Source organism: Canis lupus, chromosome 10 (genome assembly GCF_011100685.1).
Source record: "Canis lupus familiaris isolate Mischka breed German Shepherd chromosome 10, alternate assembly UU_Cfam_GSD_1.0, whole genome shotgun sequence".
Taxonomy (NCBI): domain Eukaryota; kingdom Metazoa; phylum Chordata; class Mammalia; order Carnivora; family Canidae; genus Canis; species Canis lupus.
Window position 1 is genome coordinate 67,279,330 of NC_049231.1, and position 17,607 is coordinate 67,296,936.

Here is a 17,607-nt window from a genome sequence, read left to right on the forward strand (position 1 = left end):
GTGCAGCTCTCTTAATCAACCTTTGTATCAGCCACAAATGTGCAGTATGACCTAATTTGAAAATGTCTCAAAGTGCTGACTCAAACTGTTAGTGAATAAAGGCTAGTCATTACCATTATGACACTAATGTGATGCAAAATAAAATTGAGTTGCATCAGCTGAACGTTAGTTTGCAAAAATATTAGTGATGGAAGCCATTTTGTGTTCATATTTTATTTATACTTACAGATATGTATCTATACGGACATATGCATATAGTTATTTATTTTTTTGTTTTCCTGAGACAGGCTCGCAACAAAATTTTCAAGTGCAGAGGGAGGAAGTCACGTTTCTAACGCTGACAGAGCCACCGGATTAAAAGTGGATCGTGCCTACACCGTGATCTCCCCTCTACGAGGTGAAGCATGTGCTTGCTGAGTTCTTGCTAGAATATTTATATGCACATGGGCACTAATGTATGAAAATTAGCTTTTCCTCTGTACTTTTGGTGCTCGATTCTAAGATTTTCAACAGCCCCGGAACTATTTATTGCTTACTGCTTTGCATCACTCACAAATTCTCTGACTTGTGTGTTTTGGGATGGCAAGGGTTTGAATTTATTTCTTGTGTGGACTCTCCCGATTCTTTATTGATCCCCAATTTTTTTTTTGTTGAGATAAATACTCTGAGTAAATATTGTCGTTGATGACTTTTGAACAAAAGAAAGCAGGGCATGGGACTGGAAATTATCCAGCCTCACCGCTTCTGATAATACTTTAAGGAATGCATCATTAATTATTTTTTCCTTATACAGTTTAGATGTTTTTCAAGAAACGTACGTGTGCTTACTTAATACTTATGCCTTCCCCGAGCTAGTATTGGTTTCGGTCTGTAAGCGGATCATTAATAGTTGAGAATAAGTCGGCGTGAGTCTTTCCTAAATTACAGAAATTGTCCCGGGGGTCAGTCAGAAATTCTGCTCTGCATCCCAGTTTGGGGCTCCTGAATTCTGAAAATTCTGAACATAAAAGCTACGCATGAGTGATTGGATACCTTCAGATTTTATGTATTTAACAGTGAGAACAGGCCAAGCACAGAACTAGAAGGGAGATGGGTTATTCTCTAAAATTTCCAAGGACCAGAGGTTTTGGCTATCAAGAAATTATTTAATGTGATAGAGTGTCGAGATATGTCCACTCTTCATAATATATCACTGCAAGCGATCGCTGGAAAATACGGCTAAATTAAAATGCTGACAAGCTTCGTTCATCCACTTCTTAGAAAAACAAGTAAAACCTTAAAGCAAGATGTGTAGAAATTTGCTACCATGTGATGACTTTAGCGTTTTAGTCCGTTTTACATTATGTCACGTGTGGTTTGGGCTGTTTTTATGACCTACGTTTTATTTCCACATTAAGATAATCCAGATACTGAAAAAGTAAGTTTGAGAAATTTCAGAGTGGACTTGCCAAGAAAACCAGCGTTCAGAAGCACGGGTGCTTTCGAGCACACGCACAGGCGCACACTTTCAATTTACCTAAAAGAGGGGAAGGATCGCCTTTTTCAGCTAAAATACCATTGTTCTTACTTTCAGGTTCCAGGGGAAAAAGGTGTGTGGGTGTGATCGCTGTAAATGGATTGCCAGTCTCTTAACAGTCCATCATTCTTAAATGATAGAAGTGTAGCAGCACCCTCTGAGAAAAATCTTTCCTGTGGATTTGACTTTGTCCATGCCACGACAAATTGCGTGCAAAGTTGGAACAATTCTGAGGTGTAAGACACCTCCATGACTGTCCTTGGAATACTGAGGAGCTGACATTCCTATTTGGAAGATGAGGGGAGCATGGCCCCTGCCCTCTTAATTGATGATTTACCGTGCTCTCCCTAGGGCCACAACCGATGATCGGTAAGCTTGTTGAATTTTGAAGCAAATACTAAATATAATCAATATACAAAAATTAAAAAAGAGAGAGAGGAAAAAAAATGCAATGAAAATTTATGACCTTAACATTCCTTCAGGGTCAAGCAATTTATCAAATTCTCTCACTTTCTGGTTTCAATTACACAGCCATTGTGGAAGGAACTTATTTTAGCAGGTTCATTTGCCTCAGTGGGGAATACAGGACTTTGGCCTAATGCTTCACCTTTAGTGCAGGCCATTTGAGCCTTAGAACAAATACCAATCATCACTCTTTGGGAAAAAAGAATCTGCATCGGCGTGGCCTATTGGAATGGGGTTTCTGTCAAGGTAAACGGTTGTCGGCAATGACTGTGGTAGAGTGGCGATAAATCCCATTTTATTGCTGAAAAATTCCAGCTTCTCTCCATGCCTGACAGCTCCCCACATTCTCATACCCATTTGGGCAATTTCTGCGCTATGTCCATCTGGTTCTCATTACCTCTCAACCTGCCTGCGTCTGATCCAGAAAAAGTGCAGGTCAGAAACAGGGGGAAAGAACCGAGGTGATGGACAAAACAGAAAGCAGGGGGGTGGCCCTTGGGGGTCGGGGTGGAGGTGAGCAACAACAGGGAAGGGGGGGATCCCAGCTCAGGGTTGGGCCAGTGGCTGGAAGGGGCCGTTCAGACATTCTTCAGAATGATAACGACAGAGGCCCAGCCAGGAGGCCGGAGGAACCTGAACCTTTCGATTCAGGCCTTTAAAAGGCACCTGCTTTAAGGTGGAGGAGGGAGGGACAATGGGGTGGGCGGAGGGCGGAGGGCGCAGATTGAGAGAAGCAGAGAAGGGACGTCCAGCCCCTTCCCTCTATGAAGGGCTCTATATCCTGGAGCAGAGGCCCTAGTCCAGAAGAGACCCGAGCATCAGGCATCTAAGGAGCTTGGAGTGCCACGTACACAGTTGCCATGCCTCTAAATATGGGGATAAAGCTCTGCTGGGGATTCTGTTTTGGTTCAGGAATATGATTTTTTAGAAGAAGAAAACTCTAGGGCCTTCTACAGAGTTGTCTTCATGCGTTTTCCCGAGAAAATTAATATTTAAAATGAACGCATCCTCATCGGTGCCTTCAGGATGGGTTCCTTCATGGAATGACGGGACCAGCACCGAGTCCCCTGGGTATTCGTGACCCCACTCGCGATCGCTTTCAGAACTGCTGTGCATTCGTGCCTGCAGAAAGTCAGCCCCGGTCTCTGAAGCTGAAATCCTTTGGATCATAATCGCTCCTTCCTTAAAATGACCTATAGTCACCGTAAGCTGCCTCCTGGGGCCAAAAAAAGGAATAGAAACAGTAAATATCTGACAAGAGGTATTAGGAAAAAGCCCCCTTAAAGATCACCCGACGGTAGACTGGGATGAAACTATGTATGTCTCTACGTTTAATATAAAATTTACTTATTATTACTGTGCTGGGGTAATCGCAATTAATAGTAAAACAAAGTTTATGGTAAGTGTATTGAAGTACAAATGATGGAGATCTGAGAACTTTTAAGAAAGAAAAAAAAAATAGAACTAGCTGAATGGTGAGTTGGATGGTAGTTGTTTTACCACCTGTTCCAAAGGCAAATAATTCTACAGGCAAGTGTCTTAAAACCAGGTTGGGGGGGGGGGGTGTTCTGAAATATCCTGGAAAGCTCTGGCACTGCTCTGATTTGCAAACCGTGTGCGAGGCTAGGTGTGTTTGGACAGACCCCATCTCTTGGCCCCTTCTGCATCTCGGGGTGCACGCCGCATCTCAGGTCCTCAAAATTCACTTTTTTTTGGACAGTGAGACCCCTCGGGGCTGCCATGAATATCCCGGTTCTACTCCCTCCTGAACTCTAATATCAAGATTATGATACATTTTGGTTGCTGAGCTGGACCTTGTGGACGAGAAACACTGGCTTCCCAAATCCGAGATTTAGTTTCTAAAACTTTAAGCCACGGAGGCTCGGAAGAGGTTCCAGAACGTGTGTCCGAAGGCCGCGTGGGACGTTGAAGTGGAGAAAGAGATTGTTTGAGATTTTCAAGTAACCGGATAATCTGGACGGGAGGACATTGCAGGTGATCAGAAGTAGAAGTTAGTTATTTGGCAGCTTTAACGTGAATACCTTCAGTCAACGAATACGGTTGTAAAACAGACGTTTCTCCCACGTGCATATCGAAAGGCATAAACTCCTGGCCGGGCCCTCGCATCCGCCGTCGAAGGGGCCTAAGGGACGCATCCCTAACTGGGAAAGGGATTTCAGATGCTCAGCCAGAGAGCATCTCTCGGGCCTGAACTTTGCTTCTCTGGGCTGTACCTAGATCAGAGACGTGGTCCTTTAAAGGGTATTTGTTTCTTTTAGTAGCAAAGCAGAAAAATTAATGGCCTGGGGGTGGTGGGGGGAGTGACAACTTAACTTGATGCTTGATAGCTGTTTACTTATAAATGTGTGTCCAGATTTCAGCGTCCTGTGAAGGAAAGGGAAAAATAAAGACACCAAAGCCTTCGTCTGGTCTTTACGCAACACATGGAAGAAAGTGCTTAGAAGGCTAGTGAAATATTTACTAAACAAATCATTCACGTTAAACTTTTATATACGCGAAACCCAGAGCACCTACAAAAAGAGAACCACAGTGAGCTATAGGAAATATTTCGGCATCAAAATGGTTAATGGTATTATAGCTTCAAAAGAGCCTATTGGCTCACCCTCAAGGATGCCCTGCAGTTGTTGTGAAAGTCATCAGATGAAGCTAGCCTTCTCAGCTAGCCTTCAGATTTGTCTGCTAACAGTAAAAATACTATAATAAATCGGTAACATATGTTGCCAGGCAAGGAAAAGTGATATAAATAAAGAGACCAGGAGACCCAAACCAAGTACAATGTGAAAAGAATTTAACTTTCAATCTCTTCGCTGGCTAATTATCATTTGAAAAGTAATTTGAAAGTGTTACAGTTATTTGCTGATATGCTTCCTCATTTTTTCTTTTTTTCTCTTCAGATTGCATTCTTACCCAAATACTCTTCGTGATTGTTGCCTGCTTTGCGGCTTTGGGGTAAGTCCCAGTTTTCCACAACCTTAAGGAAAAAAAAAAAAAAAAAGATGCATAACATAAAAGATGCCAAAAAGACTTATGTGTCCTGATGTGGTGGTGGGGGCGGTGGTTGTGAGATATACGTGGGTTGGCTTGGAGCGGGGGTGCGGGGAGCGACGTTGGTAATGAAATAAAGAGAAGGGGTTTGTTTCTGCAAAGGATCAAGAGTGTGCGAAAGTGTGCATTGCAAACGAGGCTCCCTTCAGGAAAGCCACCTCTGGCATGGAAATGACAAAGCTTGGAACACACACAATCAATTATTTTCACTAGCATTTAAAATACAGAAAACAAAATCTGCTTTGGGAATTGACTGAATATTTTATTTAGCTTTTTTATTGAGACATCCTTTGAAAAATGGCATAATATAAATAGTTTTGCAAAGCAACAATATAATCAATCTCTAAACTAGAATATAAATCAAGGATTTCATTAACTGCTAGTAGCCAGTTTAAATTGTAGTCTTGTCCATAATGTCTATCTATCTATGTATGTCCAAGTTATATTAAAAACCTTTAAATGGCTTTGTAATATCAGCTACATCTAGCTATTATAATAATTAATGGTACTGTTTTATAAATCAATACATGTATTCTTGATAAATTCATATCCAGTTAATGGTGTAATTTAAATAAAAAATTAATGTAATAAAGGACGTACAGAAACAGGCAGGAAATCTTTAAAGGTTAAGAGACAAATTTGTCTAAATTCATTTTTAAGCTGTTTTGAAAAAGTTTATACTTAAAATCAGCTGAGGTTTACCTTGTTTCTGTAAAACTAATCTTGCCATGTCTATTGGTAGCCAGTAATGAATCTGCGAGTTATTTTCTTTTTTTTAACTGTGAAGTTTTAATTACATACGTAGGATGCTCTGAGATAGTTTACTACCATGATACTCCTGTGCAATTACTGAGCATTCTTTAGAAAAAGAGAACAAAACTAAAAATCTCAAGCCGGTAATTTATTTTTAATACATGTATTAAGCGTAAATGCCTTATATGTGTATGTATATATTTTTGTATCTGTAAAAGAACTGCTCTGAGAATCCCCAAGGCCATATACAAATTTTATTTAAAGTGAAAAAGGACTGATTAGTTCAATAAATTTGCATGCGCAAGAGGAGAGCCCCGCGTTTTTTTTTACTGCTTTCACCGAATGAACATCCTAGGAATTTTAGAAAGAAGAGAAAAAGGCACTGAAGGGTCTGAAATGCGTCTTGACGCTGCACCCGGGTGCAGAAGCACACCACAAAGAGAAGCGTGTATCATTGCCCCGATTGAAAAATAAAATAAAAAAATAACATACCAAAGGCGGATGAGGGGGTAACGAGATTTAGAACAACAACTGGATGTTGTGTAGTATCAAGTGCAATCTCAAATCTCTCCAGATACAATTTCATCTGGTCCATAAAGTAAGCCTTTCGCGCAAAATATCTTTCAGAATTACGCAGACCAGCCCACCCTGCCCTGCTCCGTGACATGGTGCAGAAATGTTACTTTAATCCACTGAGCTTTTTCTGACATTTTTCTTAACATTGCTGAGCCTTATTTGGAGCAGCAAAGGAGACGTGTGCAGTTTCCCCTGACACTGATGGGTGTTGCAAAATGTTACATGAGAGAGAGAGAGAGAGAGAGAGAGAGAGAGAGAGAGAGAGAGAAAAGATTTGCTGCCACTTTATCAATAGAGCTCCAGGAGCAATTGCTATTTGTTAAAAGTTTCCATTTCAAATGAAGCTAAATCTTAAAGAAGGCTCATCCTTTTAAAAGCCCGCTGCTTGCAAGGGGGAAACTGTGCGATCACACGTTAAAGTGCACCCGGCCCCTGGAACCGTCTAGCATGTATTGTGTTTTTCGGTGAAACCTGCAGCAAAACCACTCCTAAGAGGCTTAATTTAGGTTTTATAGGAGGGACATAAAAAAGACCGGGTTACAGCAACACGCTGAAATATGGGGTACATTTTAAATATCTTCATTTAAAAACGTATGTTTATTTTCCCTCCTGGGATCACTAACGTGGGTCTCGACAGAGGAAGCAAGGACATGCTACATTCTTAAAAATTATCTGCTGAAGGGATCACATTCCGAGACAGGTCTGAGCATTTTTATTACTACCGATAACCTCTTAATTATGTCACTGCCTTCCACTTGTTAATCAAGGGACATTCAACATGGTTAACCTGTGACTGGTTGCCTTCAGACGACTACATGGTTATTATTAAGAATTAAAAACTCATTTTACTCCCACCCTCATGTTGTTGCCTGTGTGATCTTAGCACTGCGAAAAACTGCTTTTACCTGCTTTAAACACAGAACGCCTAAGAATGGGCTTAGATGCCCCAAAACGATGCTGCTAATTACTTCTAGGTGCGGCTCACGGAAAGCTTCAAGGGGTAGATAATTTTCCGCTTCCTGTCTCAGCAACACCCCCCCCCCCACCCAGCACCCCCCCTCACCCCTGCTGCCTCCCCCACCTCTCCCACAATTCCTAGTTGAACCAATTTTAGGTTTCTTCTGCAGCCACCAGCATCTGAGATACTCAGAGACGTTTTCAGCGAGCGAGGCATAAGTGGAGTAAATAAAATCATGTTTCACTGTGGCTTTATCAACCCTCCTAGGTAGTTTTCCTGCCAGCGAACCTGCACTGTTAAGACCCAGAAAATTATGCAATAGTGACTTCTTGGAGGTTCTCTAATCAGATGATGGCCGGTGTTAGGAGGGAAGGGCCCAAGGCAATGTGGCTGGCACTTAACGCGGGCCTTGGTCATTACTTGTCTGGTAGAGACCAATAAACAGATGATTACTATCCTGTAAGGAGCCAATATTTTACATTTATCCTAGTTATTTCTTTTCTTTTCTTTTCAACGTCTTATAACAGCAAGTGTTTGTCAAGAAGATCTATGACGAATAACCTCACAGGCCCCTTAAAAATAAGAATTTTCCTAGCGTGAAATGATGCCCTTTGTGGAATGGGGAGAGTGATTTTGGCTTTCATGAGAGCAAAGGTTGGATTGCTTTAAAGTCGTTTTCTTTCAGGTGTGGACAGTCCCAGACACCTCCCCTGACTCTCCTGTCCCCCCCTCTTCTCTCTCTATGACAGGTTCACAGGCTGCAACCAAGGGGTTTTAAAATGCAAATATTTATATTGGAGCTCTGGCAATAACCGAGTCATTTTGCTTCCTCTGTTAGCCTGTGATAATTGATGCTTCATACCTGGAACTACGTTTCATTTATCTCCTTACACATAGAAGATATTACATAAATAAGAGGTAATTTATGGAAAGGAAGCAGCCATTTGAAACAATAATAATCCCAAATTTGACTATATAATCTTGAAAGACTCTAAGAGTCAAAGATGCAGATTTCTACGGTCTTAGAGAAAACTTGATTGCAACTGGGAAATATGTGCATTTTTGAACATTTATTGAATTTGAATGCCTGCATGGATTTAAAAAAAAAAAAAAAAGAGGAGGAGGAGGAGGAAGAGGAATAAAAAGGAAGGTAGGAGAAGAAAGGTGTGAATTTTGCCTGTGCTTAAACGCACGCGTTCAGCCACACGTTCAGACTTCTCGTTACAATTTTACGGACTTTCCCTTCAGATCTGAAAATCACTTTAAAAATAGCCAGCGCAGATTGCAAAACAGCGAGGCTCCTAAAGTGCCTTTTCTTCCCTGGGATCCTCATCTTAGAATGAACAGAGAGGGGTGTGCCTAGACCTGGACCCTGATTTCACCACCTCATACAAAGCCAGGCAGATTCTTGAGCCAAACAAACAAAGGGGGTGTAAGCGATTTCATTTATTTTGATAATCCTCCTCCTGCACAGGGGCATCGTGCCGTCTTTGTCAAAGTGAATGACAACAATTTGGCTAACTCTCTCTGAGCTGCACTCAACAGTGACAGGCAAATTATCAGAGGCCCTGCACTTCTTATTATCAGAGGAGAAGCCATCAGGGGGACGCACGGAGGATACCTCTCCCTTGTCACTATTTGTCAGTGGGACAAGGGCCACTGCTATGGGTAGCTGACAGGTAATTTCAACAATAACAATTACTCCTATTACTGGTGTCATAAACAATTCGCCCAAGGCATGACAATAGCAAAGCTTTATAATTCAATGCCATATAAATAAATGCCAGCAGGTAACAAGTAATTTAGCTCCAATCAAGCTTTCACCCCGGCATTAATATTGTTATTGCAAGAAAATGGAAAATTGAAAAAAAATTCAATATGTTAATGAATTAAGAGAGGTTCCGGGGCCGGACAGAGGGGTTGAAAAAGGGAAACCAAAATTATGATGGTGTCATATTTGGTGCCATCCTGAGGGCCAGGGAGCAGCATAATTACTTCGAGGTAAGAAGGGGAACCAGGAATGCTGCTGCCTTTGACTTCAGACCTGGGAAAAATATGACATGGCCTTTCAAATCCCCCTCTCTCCAATTTCAGAAGAGTAGAAGTAGAAATATGAGAATGTGTATATAATGTAGCATTTCACTGGCTTTTTTTTCCCTCCCCCCCTCCCCACCTGAAATATTTCATATGAAACAGAGGCACGAGTATCAAAGGAACATTTCCGTCCGTTTAAGAAAATCGCATCAGCACCTGCTTCCTTTACATTAAGTCTTGTAATGAAACTATTTTAGTAAAGCCTGTTTTTCTCTGCGGCGAAGGTGATGCTGAAAACCCCCCTTTGCTCCCCAGCTGTCCACCTCCTGGACGTGGACTGCCCGGAGGACACAGTCCAATCTCCCTCCATAAAACTTCCCGATCAAACGCATTTGCCATTCCAGGGTTTGTCCGGCAAGACAATGTGCCATCATGGTGACAGCAGTAAAAGAATTTGAAAATCTCTAATTAGGAGAGCTGCAGAGCAATTAACGCATGTCAAATTTTACTTCATCAAGTGCCACTCTAATTTTCCTCTAAAAATTAATGGATTTTTCCCCCCTTTCCTTTTGGTATGTGTGTGTGTCCCCTTAAGGCAATGTTGATTCAAATCTGCTCAAGATGCAGTGTTGCACAGCTAAGCATCTTCTTGATTACAATCCGCCACACTTCTAACTGCGCTCATTCTCACTGCCACGGATACTTTGTCAACAGTCAAATTACACCACGCTGATAACAATGCATAATGGTGTTCCTCCTCCGAGGCCCCTGGCAGGAGACGGGGTTCATAAAAATGGGATGTTTTCCTCTCAACTGTTTCTAGAGGAAGTTTGTATGACCAGGTCACTCGTCAGGCGTTAATTTTTTGCAATTAATTTGCTGATTTCCAGAAAAGGAATGCAAAGACGGAATATGAAAGCATCTCCTTGAAAAAGGAAATCAGAAGGCGAATGAGCAATCGAGACTCTCTGTGGCCAAAGTTTTTTGCTTAAACACTTTGTTCGGAGACATTTTCAAGAGCGCCCGTGTTGGTAAAATACCAGGGTTTTCTTTTTTTTTTCTTTCTTTCTTTCTTTTTTTTTTTTCTTTACTTATGAGCTATAAACATTGGAAGCCTCTCTTGAACAGACAGTATTTAGATTGTGAAAGAAGTTTGTTTAACTGCCATATTTGCCAGAATCCTCAAAACATCACAGGACACAGAAGATAAATGGCCTTTTTTTTTTTTTTTTTTTTTTCTTTTAAGGTCAGGACTGTATCTTCCAGATAAATGTTGATTCATTTTAACTATTTTTTATCCCACTTGCTTGTTGCAGATTCATGAGCCTGAGTCATCAGCACAGGGGAGGATTATTTCTCACTGAAAAAAAAAAGAAAGAAAACACAGTGATTAGATGATTTTACAGTCAGTCTTTTTAGAGATTAGTCAGATTTTCGATTTCTGCCACAGGATCGGATCCAAAACAAAAATGGGGGAAATCAAACAAGATGCTGAAGGTATCTCTTTTTGCAGATTCTCCAGGGAGTGGACAACATTCACGTGGACCGACATTCCAGTTCTCTCATCCTGTGAATATATTTTTGATTCTATGTTTTCTTTGATCATGTTTATTCAGTAAAAAAAAAAAAAAAAAAAAAAAAAAAAAGAAATCTAAGTTCATGGAGTATACACTTCATTTTTTTTTTTTTTTTTCAATTCACAGTTATAACCCGGCCTTTTCATTGACGGACAACTGAGATCAAAAATCTTAAATTTGGTATTTCGAGGTTTGTATTTCCAGATATCCCCAAACTCTTCCTTTTCTGGTGGCCCCTCCCCAGCGTGTTCTGACGTGGTCTATTTCAAACAAAAGAAAATGACATCCCTCTTTCAACTAGTAAACGTTGGCTTCTCCAAACCGACCAGGGGCAAACTGGAAGTTTTGCCATTAGGTTCACACAAACTGAACTGCGTTCAACATTCCCAAACATTCTCCTCTGAACTTCACAAATGTGACGATACTGAGTTTAGAGTTTCCTGTGGCTTGTTGACAAATAAAGGTACCTCGGTAGAAACCAAGCTCTGTGCATTTTTGGGAAACGAGAACGTGGAACGATCCCATATTAAAACATTACAAAAGGACTGTAAAGGGAAATTTAAAAGGGGGAAAACTTGATTATATAATGCAATCCAGCAGTAATCAATTTTACCTTCAATATCTTGCTTTTGTTTTCAAAATGCTAAATAAACAATACATAATGCATCCCTCATCAGCCAAACCATGGAGGCTCTGTGCTCAAATAACAGGAAACATATTCAATTTTCCTAACAGAAGACAGTTCATTAAGCTGTGCCACATCAAATAAAACTTTAATTTCTCCAGCATCAGAGTCGCAATGAAAGCAATTGAAGAAGATGAGCCATATGGTACTTCTATCAGCAAACACATATTGCTCATTCCCCCAAAGTTTTCTAATTCTGCTCCCCAGACCTGTGTAATATAGATAATGTGCTCCGAGAGCAGCAACCATGAGCTATCTAGTGTACACTTCTAATACTGTATTTAATGGGAAATAATGAATCATAAAAGCCTGGAGAAGACGGCTTTTGCTAACCTAAATCTCAGCTGTAATTTCATTGTTCTGTGCCTAAGATGCTGTTCGCCCTTTCCAAACAACAGCAGTTGAACATAATTATGCTGCTTCAAACCTGGGCTTGAAAAAGCATCCCTAATAGAACCAAGTTTCTATTAACTCCTGAAATCCTGAATTTAATGATGCACCGACGCAGCCACTGAGCTAACTGGGCGGATGTCATTTTAAAACCCAAATAAGCATTTTCGCCTTCTTCCCTTTGGCCAGACCGCTCCATGCATTTATGTTCCCTCCTCCACCCCCCCTTCCCCACCCCCCACCCCCATGCAACAGGAGTGGCGTGATTAAAAATGAGGAGATTTTCTTGTTATTAGCAAATTTGACATTTGCCTGATGAAATGCACATAAAATGTGAAAGCTACACAGTCCTCAGAAGAAACGTCTCCACTCCAGCGCAAGCAACCGGGATGAAATAATTTAGGCGAAGAGAATGTAAAGATCCTTGTACATCCCTACTGCAGAAAGCTGGGATTGTGTTAAAAATGAAAGGACCAAACCTCGCTGAGCTTCTAGAGCAAGGGTACTTGGACACACGTGAAGTGTCTGGTGTTTCTGCTCTCACCTCAACTGCTTTGATTATTAACCTAAACGTCAGACGTGCGCTCAGATGCAGCAATTTCCGTGTCATGGGTCCAGCCTCTCTCTGGCAAGACCTTGGGGCCGGGGCCTAATTCCTTTTTCAAGAGAAATGTTCCCCCTCCCCACCCACCCCCACCCCCTGCCCCCAAATAGGTTGATGATTTTAGCTCTTCCATTTTTTAAAGCTCATCAAATCAATATTTTACCAACACGCTGCTAATTTAAAACACTATCAAATAACACCGCAGATACATATTGAAAACATATTTTAATGGTTTTGTTTGTTTTGGCAGCATAGGAACCAAGGACGATTAAATTAAAAAGAGACTTTTAAAAGTTAGAGATTGCCTTTTTAAAGCTTATTACAATCAGCATGTTACATGCCTGTCTCCGAATTAGCTCTACACACTTGATTGCCATCATTAAAAGTAGTTGTTTGGGTGCTGCTCTGTGATGGTTCCAACCCTTCCTCGAAGCCGATCTGGGCTAGTTACTAACTTGGAATCTCTTTCCGTTGAAATTTAAAAAAAAAAACAACAAAAAAACAAAAACCAAAAAAAAAAAACAACCAAAAAAAAAAAAAAAAAACAACAAAAAACAAAAAACACAAACCCATTCTCGCCAGTGGCAGAAACAGTCCCCAGAAAGTGAAATAGCACAGCGAGGCAGTAACATTAAACCCCCGAAAAGACCAACAGGTAAAATAACTACAGCGACATCTGAAACACACTCAGGAAAAAAAAAAAAAAAAAAAAAATCACAACAACAACACAGAAGCAGTCCATTGATTATATTTCATGAATGCCTTAAAACAAATGTTTAAACAGTTTTCTGAAACAGTGCAGAGAACCTCTGCATGCTCCACTGGGTTGCAATGACAATGGTCTATTGCAATGTAAAACACGCTGGAGGATAAAAAGGTGCTTTTTGTTACCATTTTATCAAAGCTGTTCATCTTCGAGCTGCAGGCAGAATTTTGCTGGAATTGCAGATATTTCTCTGTCCAGGCTCCTTTGTTTGTGCATCTCATTTGCATATATTTATCTCCAGCTGAGGGTGCTTTCTGCTCATTAAGGCCTCCCTTCACATTATTTCATAAGCCAGCTGCTAAGAGGGATTTCACCTGTGGTGACTGAGAAAAGAGGGGTGAAAAACTAAATTCTTCATAAAAAAGGAAATCTTCTGAGTCTCTTCCCCTATAAATGGGCACCATTTGTGTTAAACAGCCTCTTGTCATGATAGATGCCTCCAGAGGTCAGGGGTTAAAGTTGATTTGAAGGTCAGCAGTAAAACAACAGACAAACCAGACGCCAAACTGGTTCCTTAGCTGTCGGTGGGAGCTGTGGTACAAACAGGTCTTGAACCTTTTTCAACCTCTAATAAAACAGGGGATGAATCTGAAGTGGATCAACCAGGCCCCTGAGGCAGCGGCACAGAAAAACACAAATAATATCAATATCAGGCAGCCACAGGAAACAATGGGGCATTTCTCCGTGCGACATGCATGCTGCTATTGTTTCAAGGGCTGGGGAATTAATTCCACTTATTTATTTAAGGCGTGTCAACTCACTGCCTAAACCTGTTTCAGTGTCAAGATGAATAAAACTTTTATGGCTCATAAAATAGAGCCATTCATCTCAATGTTCTTTGTGGTGCGTGGTGTGTTTTTTGTTGTTGTTTGTGTGTGTGTGTGTGTGTGCGTGCGTGTGTTTTCCTGGCACACCGAGCTAGGCCTCTGCTCCTACATGGTTACATCTGAACCCACGTTGCTGTGATCCGCACCATATTAGAGAGAGAAAAAAAAAAAATGATTTCACCGGCAAACGGACCTCAACAGAAACGACAAGGGAAGCATTTTAGCTGTGATGTAATTGTCCCAAAATTCCTCCTAAACACTCCTCATGCGGTTGCATCTGTTTGGAGCGTGGATTATTTACCAAGCGGAAGTCTCGGGTTTTAGAGGAGAGAGAAGCTCAGACATGATAGCAATAAAAAAAAAAAAAAAAAAAAAATTAGTTTCCTGGACTATTCTAGATCTGCATTTTATTCCAGAAATGCAACCTTGTTGGAGCAGCTCTTCCCATTCTTTTTTTTTTTTTTTTTTTGGCCCAACTCTTCACTGTCACATAGTCAGCTAGCACCCAGCTAATAAACCAATGCCTTTTTTTTAGCTCCGAAGGTTTGACTTTTATGTGCAATTTTCAACCTAAAATGCCAAACATAAATGGAAAGGAACGTGCATCGAAGTGCATTTTGTATCATAAGTTTTTTCAAAGTTCAGTCGTAGAATTAACTTTACTTTTGATATCTAACGATCTGAGTAATCACAGCACACGTTAGCATCACGCAAGTTAACAAACAAGTTAACATTTATGAAATGCCACACACAGTGCTAAGCATACGCATTTTCTCCTGCAATTATTAGTGATAATTCAATCCCAGTCACAGGAACCCACATAGAATGGGCTGTAATAACAAGCCTCTTCATTACCCAGGCTATATCTTAGTCAAAACAAAACAAAAAAAATTCCAATCAAACAGTTCCATCATTCCTGCAGATGCCTTAATAGGTAACATCATGGGGCTATGATTGCTTTATATGAAAAGGAGCAAAAAGACACAATTTGATGATGTTTCACTCATGTATGTGACAGCCCTTTGCTCTATTGCAATATAAATTGATTTGTGGATGAATCACCGTGTCATCCCAGGCGCTTTGCTCTCGGGGCCTCCCGTGAATATTGTACTTGACTTCTGATGCCACGTTACTTCGAATTTGGTCAGTTTTTCCACACAGACTCAAGTGTTTCCAGCAAGTAGCTTATTTGTGCTTTCACCTTTTGCCCGTGCACAGAGGTGCAGGAAGCCCTGGGGAAGGGGGGGTTTGCTCAGTTTCTTGGGGTGCTGATCACAATCACTGCTCAAGACTCGACGACTCTGTGCTTCCCATTCGACCGGGCGCGCGTGCCAGCGGCCTTGTTGACGAGGCTGCCCCGTTTGAAAATGGAACTGCTTTCAAGTGGCCAGAAAAAAACATTTCAACTCAAAATTGATTGGGTAATCTATGTCAATGTGTTCTCATTTAAGCATGGAGCGGGAGATTGTTCTATAACCAATTACAGTTTAAAACAAAAAAAACGCAAGGGGTCTTGCTTCACACGAGGAGCACGACTCGTGGTCAGAGAAAATTTCCAACTTATTAAATATTGTTTGTATCCTCATCTTCGTAGACTCTCTGCCTTCCCAAAGCATTTTGTAGATCCGTCTGTCTGCCTTCGGACCTTCCACGTTAAATCCGACCCCACTCAATCTGCCCCCCCCCAAACCTAGAACCTCCGAGTAACTGGACTAAAGTAAAAATGCACAGCTGACCCCCCCCCCCCAAGTCTGCACCCATATCTCTCGTTTTTCTTTCCCTCTAATCTAATCGCTAATTCTTAAGCTTGGCCAAATAGTTAAAAATGTTAAGTGCTAGCAGAGCCTCTTACCTCCCCCTCCTATCTGTGTCTGTTTATGGAATGGGCCCGGTTTCCTCCTCTTCTCCTTCAGCCCGGGGTCCTCAGGTCAGAACACTGTAAATACTCACGGCCCTGGCCCGACCCATAAATCTGAGCAAAGGGCAGGCTTATATATTCAGATAAGCGTGGGTGAGGGTGAGGGTGAGGGTGAGGGTGCGGGCGTGGAAGGCGCGAGACCCAGCGGAATCTGATGCTTCACAGCCACGTTCAGAGATGAGAACTGGAAAGGCCAAGAATCTTTAGTGGGGGAGGAAACAACAGTTTTGTCTCAAAACATCTCTCCTTATTCCTAACGGATGAGGTTGGCACTGCTTCCTCTTTTTTTTTAATTTTGTCCACATTGCTTATATTCATATCCTTACCAAACATATGATCCGAGAGGCAATCAAATGAAACAACACATTCCATTCATTTCCAATGTCCTGTTTCCCCCTTATTTGTGTTTTGAACTTGGTGCGGTGTGCAGGGTGCGTGCGTGCGTGTGTGTGTGTGTGTGTGTGTGTGATGTGAATCGGAGTCACTTTACCAGAAACTCTTCTCCACTGTGATTTCTCAAACCCAAGGTCTTTGACTTAAATAACCATGTTGTTAGTCACCACATTGAATTGCAAAGAAAAACATGACTGAAGAAGTTGGAAATGACAAAGTGGATCCACAAATGGGCTGCGTTTCCTTCAGTCTTCAAGGCTTCAACTTCATGCCCCAGCCCGGATCTTTTGGGTTGGAGGGTTAGAGCTCACGATGGTCTGGGACTCCTGAAAGTCCACACCCCCCGCGGGAGACGTGGCCCTTGTGAACATGGATATTGTCATAGCAGAAAACCCTGAGCAAGGTGACCTTGCCTGATGACGCACTTTCTATCACTCCTCTGCCCTGATCCTCCTTTACACGCAAGGAGCTGCGCGCCACACGTTTGCCTTTGTCACGTAAGACACTGGGGAAAATGTGGCACTTGATGTGTTTTCATCACGGTTTTTAGATTTTTATCACACGTATATGTCCTCTTTATCTGATTTCTCCAGGCTCTGATTTCTATGAGCTCTTGGCTCATAGAGAACTGATGGTTCCAAAAAAGGGCTAATTCACGTTCCTCAAAAGAGCTGCTTTTCCTGGGTGGCAAAATGAGCAAAAATTCCACGTAGGTAAGAGAATCTTGTGGGAAAAATTGTCAAGAGAGTGATTGGGCTGGCAGCCCAGAGCATTTTCTGCACTTGAGCCTCATCATCAACAAATCCTTGAAATAATAATGACGACAACCATAATATTACCATTTACGGAGCACTTACTTCTGGAAGGCAACGTGCGCTAGGTGCTTTGGGTATGTGCTCGTTTTAGTCCTGTGACAACGCAGCAGACGAAGCACTGGCAGTCTCTATTTATAAACGAAAAACTCTGAAAAGTGAAGAAACTACTCCTAGAACACACGTCGAAGCCCGGAACGTGGACGTGAGGCTGGCCCTACAGCTGTTTCTTCTGAGCTGCCTCTCAGGGCCGCAGGTTTGACGTCT

The 17,607-nt window shown here is 41.6% G+C and overlaps 2 long non-coding RNA genes across 2 annotated transcripts; one reads left to right on the forward strand and one right to left on the reverse strand.

The window, feature by feature from the left end:
- The first annotated feature begins 171 nt into the window (after positions 1 to 171).
- Positions 172 to 12,106, forward strand: LOC119876739. The gene is made up of 5 exons (XR_005366190.1): positions 172 to 397; positions 1,574 to 1,885; positions 3,702 to 3,976; positions 4,897 to 4,951; positions 11,072 to 12,106. It is a non-coding gene; the product is annotated as an uncharacterized LOC119876739 (long non-coding RNA).
- On the reverse strand, positions 9,513 to 16,177 carry LOC111097797. Its single transcript, XR_005366191.1, has 3 exons — positions 16,070 to 16,177; positions 13,516 to 13,713; positions 9,513 to 10,728 (listed from the first exon to the last, which is right to left on the reverse strand). It is a non-coding gene; the product is annotated as an uncharacterized LOC111097797 (long non-coding RNA).
- Positions 16,178 to 17,607: the final 1,430 nt, after the last annotated feature.